The sequence below is a fragment of the Pinus tabuliformis genome, chromosome 7 (assembly GCF_031772625.1).
Source record: "Pinus tabuliformis cultivar Carrire ecotype Pingquan chromosome 7, CPIR1, whole genome shotgun sequence".
NCBI lineage: Eukaryota > Viridiplantae > Streptophyta > Pinopsida > Pinales > Pinaceae > Pinus > Pinus tabuliformis.
Window position 1 is genome coordinate 896,990,139 of NC_142293.1, and position 7,375 is coordinate 896,997,513.

Sequence of the window (7,375 nt, forward strand, 5' to 3'; positions counted from 1 at the left end):
TACCCATGAGGTGTAGACCGATTGGTTTATGTGGGGTTTAGTCCCCACCAAGTCATAAGCTCAAGCATCATGGGGAGGGGTTGAGTATGGAAGCCACTTTGGGGGAATTAAACTTGCAAAGAGGTGTCTAGGCTAGATCGATCCCTACACAATCCTAGTGATAATCATCCCACTATGCATGATCAATACTTCTTCCATCCAATATAGGGGCTAGCCCTAGCTTCGACTCAACCTAGAAAAAAAGACTATATTAAGCTTAGACATATTTAGAATATTTAAAATTTTCAAAACAACTAGATGTTCAACATTTTTTGTGTGATTATGGATGAATGAAACCATCCTAAATCCGTCTTAACACCAGATTTATTAAGTGCCAAGAGGGATAAAATCTCTTTAGGCACAATCTTTTCCTCATGTTTTGCACTAAAAAAACAATTTTGCACCTCAAGAAATTTTATCCCTCTCGATGCTTGATAAATATGAAGTTAAAAAGAATATAGGTTGATTTCACTCATATATATATAAAGTTAATGAACTAGTTAAATAACCAACAATATTCACGACATCCTATTAAATAAGCATAACATTCTATTAATATGACTCAAATTTTATCAATTGCCATGTCATACACCAACTTTATCCAAGAAAACTATAAGGGTGAAAGCATGAAGATGTGTTACAATTTCGGGCCAAATGTGGCAATGAAATTTCAAGTCTTTATTCTTTTATCAAATTGACGCCGTCAAAATTCATCTGCATTGTTAATTTTGATTTAGAGTAAAATTTTGAAAATTTTTGGAGTATTATATTTTTCCCCATGATAGTTTTTGCAAAAATATTTAGTGCTGTATAATATGTCAATTTTCCATTAAATGAAATTTTTGTTCTCGTGAATTTTAACACATCTTAAGAGGTATGTTTGTGTTCACGTATCATAACTTTGTCTAAAATGTGTAAGTTTTTAAATATATATATGTGCATGATGTATATGGAGAGATCTAATTTTTTCCTACTACAAATCTAATTTTTATGCAAAATTATATTTCTTTATTAATTTTCGAAGTTGGCAAAGTAATATTTCAATTGCATTTTCTAGACACATGTGCTCACATAAGTTTTTTTTTCAACTTTTAAATAAATTGAAAACTAAGGGTACCCTTTTGAAGAGGACTCGTAAACGAAGATGGTATTTTTTGAAATTTTGTAGTTGTGTGTATTTTATGGTATTGACTTTTTATCCAACCTCTTTAAAATTGTTCAAAAACATTTCAAGCATTATGTTTAAAATAAATTAGATAAAAAATATCATATGAATTTGAAAATGTCAAACTCATATGCCATTGGATAGAGGATTACTTCCTAAATCCAACATGATCAACTCTGCCACTTAAAGACCAATTATGCTTGGAGTCTGCTAGGGTAGAAAATGATCTTGCAGAGAAATCTATAGTAGAGGAGCTAAACATTGTTTTTTAGGCCGTGAACAACTCGATCGAGGGTTTAGTAAACCCTCGAACGAGCCCTTAATGTGGTTAAATAGACGCTCGATCAAGCTAATGGATGGATCAAGCGTATAACTAGATTGAGATATCATAATTGTTTTAAAAAAAATAAACAAAAAAATGAAACCTCTCAATGCGAATTATAAAATTTCTTTATTGCACAAAATTAGTTTTTATAAATATTCAAATATATTCCAAACTCTAATTTTCCTTAATTATAAATCTAAATTTTATTTTATTTTACCAAGAAAGTAATTATAATAATATATAGATAACTTTTTATAGAAGATATTAACTTTGCTTTTTCAATTTTTAAATTATTAAATGATAATTGTTTATTGTTTTGACTTTAAAGATACCATTTTTTTCTGCTTCATCATTTTATAATTTTTGTATGTAGAAAATTTCAATTAAAATAAATCAAATTATAATAAATAAAAACAATAAACTAAACTAAATTTTATAATATTATTATTTTAAAATTAATTTCATATGCAAATTTAAATCTATATTATAGCTTAGCAGGACTATATATTCATCATGCTCAATATATCACCGTGATGAACCACTGACTTCACATCATGTGCCTTATAGCACCAGATATCCCATGGACAAGATTAATCAAATTCAAATTACTCAAATAATGTGCTCTCTCTCTCTCTCTCTCTCTCTCTCTCTCTCTATATATATATATATATATATATATATATATAGTTGTAAGCTTGTTAGGACTACATCTTCATCATGTCCAACTTCTCACCCTGATCGATCGAGGGGATAGCACAAGATTTGAACCCAAGAGACTTCTAATTTAGTGAGACTTCATTTCCACAACCATTTCCAATTGAGCTACCCCAAGGAGACTTCTTTAAATTATATTTAGAATAAATTTATTATTTGAATTATAATATTAAAAATTTAAATCATATTAAAAACTAACTTTTAAATTACCAAATTATAAATATAAGAATATTACAATTTCAATTGCAAGTGGGATAAAATATTTTTTCAAATTTATACACCAAAATGCTAGAAATGCAATGAGAAATTAATCCATACCATTGTTGATTACCTATTCAAATGTAGCTATTAACTAAATTTTGTTTCTTTTAATTATCAAATACTTACAATTTTGTAGTTTGCATCTCATTATTGATATTTACGTAAATTTTAAAATTTCAAGATTTAAGGCTCAACTGAGCTTTATAGCTCATAACCTCAGGTTACACATGAGATTTAATGAGAGCTAGTTTTAATTCTTGATCGCGATGATTTTTTAGGGCTCGAGGAGCTCAATCCAGCACTTAAAAATGACTTGATCTAGTGATTAAATGGCTCAATTGGGCCATCATTGTTTCCACCCAAATTGGCCCTCGTTTGCCAAAAAGTGTAACCTAGCTCCATGCTTTCACCCATAAACCAATCTAGATCCATCTTAACTCTGAATATACCAAGCACCTAGGGGATCAAATATCTTTTCAATCTAAAATAGATTTGCACCCCAAGAGATTTGATCCCTCTCAGTGCTTAGTAGATTTACAACTAAGATGTATCTAGGTTCATAAAAATTTATTTTTAACTAATAAAATACAAATAACAACTTTTATTTATAATTCTTAAAGTAATTTATTACAACTTTAATTTCTCTTTCGTTAAAAAAAGGTGGTAAAACTTATCATAACTCATTTGTTAATGGGTCAAAATAATTGTTAATATTTTTTTATTGCTCTGGGTAATGTAAACAAACTCATTACTATTGTTCAAGAAAACTACATCATTTAAAATATTTTACTAGTAATTTGTACAAAAGTAGAATTTCACTCTTAAAGAGTTAACTTATCTACCTATTCCCAAAAAACATAAACTCTTAACAAATTAAAAATAATATGAAATCGTTCTATAAAATAAAAATATGATTTTTAATTAACAATAATTATAACAAAACCAATATTGTCTTTTATCATTGAAATTAAAATAAATCTTTAAAATGCAAGCAACTACTTTTATTTATGTTTCAAAAGTAATTTAGCACAACTTTAATTTCTCATTTTTTTAAGAATGTGGTGAAACTGATCCTAACTCATTTGTTAATGGAAAATATTTATAATTTGTTATTATTATTGATAAACTTATCCTAATTCATTTGTTAATGGAAAATATTTATAATTTGTTATTATTATTGATAACGTAACTATTATTCCAAAAAAATCACATCAATTAAAATAATTTATTATTAATATATAAAAATAAAATTTTTCGCTTTAAAATTTAACTTATTTACTTATTTTCGAAATAATATGGATTCTTAATAAAATAAGAAATAATTTCAAATCTTTCTATAAAATTGAAATATACTTTTTAATTAATAATATTTTATAGAAATATACTTTTTAATTAATAATAAGCATGACAAAAATAAGATCTTGTTTCATTGTTATAATGACGTCCATAGCCCTCTCATTTGGTCAACTAAAATAAAAAATGACATGATTTTGGAACTTTTAACTTCCTCAACTTTAATGAATATTGAATTTTTGAATTAAAAAATCCCATAAATATATTTTATGTTTAAAACATAAATTAATATGAATCTTAATTAACACACTGAAGTCAAATGTAAATAACAATAAGAAATTTTTATGACTTGAACATGATTCCTCGTGATGTGTGTAAAGAATGGGGGTCTTTGGGGTCCTCGATAATATTGAGTTCCAAAAGCTCCGACGTATAGATCTTCAGCAGCCTAAATGTCTTTTTATGCTCATCGTGACATATTAAATACAACCCTTGAAACCAATTAATTTAAATAGTAATTTGACCCAAATTTTCATCAAAAACACGAAAACCATTGAACTTCAAAAAAATTAAGAATACAATAGATAAATACCACTCAAATACTTAATCCAATTTTTCTATATAGAGAAATAAAAAAATCATGTTTTTAAATATCTTAATTTAGAGAAGAATACCATTCGAAAAATCACAGGTTAAGAATATTATGGTAAAACCATGGGTGAATACAATGACTCAGAAAGTTATTTTTATTTTATTTTAACATATGGTTATATTTACTTTTATTATGGTAAAACCATGAGTGAATACAATGACTCAGAAAGTTATTTTTATTTTATTTTAACATATGGTTATATTTACTTTTATTATTTTATTTGAACTCTTTAGAGGAAAACACATCTCTTCTATATTGGAGAATGCCCCTTGCCACAATAAAAAAAACTAGTATTTTTATTAAAAAAAAATAGAAAATATTATATTATATTTTAAAATAAAAATATTATAATCAAAATTAGCGATCCAAAAACTCTCAACTATAAATAAACTACTTTACTTTAATTATTAACTAATTTCATTTACTTTTATTTTTATTTTTATGTAATTTAAGCAAGTGAAAATGTTAAACATGACAATACATTGCAACATCTGTACCATACTGAGTGGAGAGCATATCTGGGTGCAATTGAGTCCAATTGATGTCTTTTAATAGCTTAAAAAAATTATATATGAAAAAAATATTACCTTATATTCTAGCCTTTGGGCATATTTTAAGATGTTTCTTTGAATTTAGCTTGGGTAAATATTACATAAAGCAATTTATTTACAAAAGGTTTAGAAGAAAAGGAAAGTGAAAGAGATGTTTATTGAACAAGATTAATAGTTGCAATGTAACATAGTTCTATTGTTAATTAATTGGTCAAGCACCATTATTTCCCTATCCGCACATGATTCCTCCATACACACTTCCTTCACACAACCACCTCTGCACTCCTTCCTCCACACATCCACCTCAACAAAACTTCATATGCACCACGTTTCACAACTCGCATTTCACATGAACTCATTTTTATGTTTGTGCTTGCTCCTCATAAGCATGAGATTTTTTAGAATAGAAAATATAAAATTTGATGGTTGTTGCCATGACAGATTGGTAAAACATAAAATTAAAAAGAATAAGGTTAATAGCATCTAGTTTAATTCTAGTTAATCATTTTCAGTCTATTCTTGCATAAGATTCGACCATTTATAAATGTTCATATTTTTTTTTGCACCCTGGGCCCAGGTAAAGGGATTATGACCACGTTAGTTCTAGCATTATTAAGGGATTGCAACCATGTTAGTTATAACATTATTGGTCATAGATATAGCATAATAGTGTGAGGGTTAGAGTACTCACCTACATAATGGTCACTTATAAATTTAACATTTTTTGATTTTAAAATTATTTGTTATGCATTGATAAATACCAAAAATAAAATGTCTTTCACTAGGGGAATTATGTCCCATCAGAACTTGCTTATCCAATTGAAAATTAGATATTTGTTATGCATAAATAAATACTAAAAATAAATGTCTTCTAGGAAGGGAATTATGTCCCATAAAAACTTGTCTATACAATTGAAAATTAGATAAAAATACCTGAAAATTAGAAAATTATTTTTAAATTTATAGAAAAATAAAAATATTAAACATTTTCTAGAAACTTTAGTGAAAATTACATTTAAAAAAAATGGAAAAATATTGAAAGTGAATGCACTTTGACATGAGTCAAATCCTATAGTATGCGGGGAGGCAGGGACTAATAATTGGTATGTTAGCGTAACATCCCAGTGCCACATAACTTTGTTGTAATTCATGTTCCAAGTTTATTTCACTACCCTCGAATACGTCATTCATGCCCTAATATTCTTTTAGTAAATAGGTAGCTTATGTATTAAGCTCAGAGATTAATTGGTAGCTTATGTATTAAGCTCAGAGATTAGTATTAATTAATTATTTGGTGACATTCTTTCTCGATTATTCCACAACCAGACATGTCTGACTTCAAAGGTGTCCTCCGCTAAACCCTTGGATTACCTCGCTCTCGATCGGATGGTTGAGAGGAATTAGGGTAGTGATGGTTGTAACAACCCCCTTCCTCCCTCACACCCGCCCTCCATTCACAACCTTGTGCAACTGGAAAGAATTCTACATGAAGACCCTCATTACAATGGTTGAAGTGCCTATTTGACTGGTAATTTACACTCCCTATTACTCTTTGCAGTTCCAGAATGAAGGTGGAACAGTTTTTTCCGTTGTCGATTTTTGTCTTATTCCTCATTTCAGGGTTTTGGTTTCAGTTTTGGCCACGACTTCTCTAGGTAATGGAAAACTTTGTTCACTCTTTCGGTAATGACTACAATGTTTTCACGGTCTGCTATGAACCCTTCTATTTGCTTCTAGTAGTAGAAGGGATGTGACCACTTCCTCATTTGGTTCTTGTCTATGATTGGTATTGCTTCTTCATGCTGAGGCTTACCAATTTGATTCTGACCAGGTTACCCTTTACAGGGTGAGGGTTGGGTCCACTCTTCCTCTATTGTTTCGATACGTCTTCACTCAAATACTAATTGTTCCAATTGAGAACTTCCAGCGTTCTCATGTAACAGAGAACATATGATTTTTATTGCGTTCCTTTCGTCGGCAAGGAATCTCTCGTCCTTCGCGGATTACTTATGTAGTTGTTTTTTGTTTTTTTTTAATCAACAATCCATCGAGGAACTCCTCATGGCGCCCTGAGAGTTCAGGTAGGTTCATTTGTGTGCCATTTTATATCATGTGCTTGTCCATGTCAATATTAACGGATCCCTGTGTTTGTCACTGTCCTTACAGGTGAGGATCTGGCAGTGACGGTTTTGCTTCTAGCATCCACCTATAACTTTATTAACGCTTCAAGACTCAAGTGCTCATAAACCTCCACTTTTTCATTCTGTAGGATCTCCTAGAATTTCAAGAACAACTTGCTTAATTCTCTACATCTTTTGACGGTCTATCGGCCTTAGCTTTTTTTTCCTTCTCATATCTACCATTGTAGATATAGT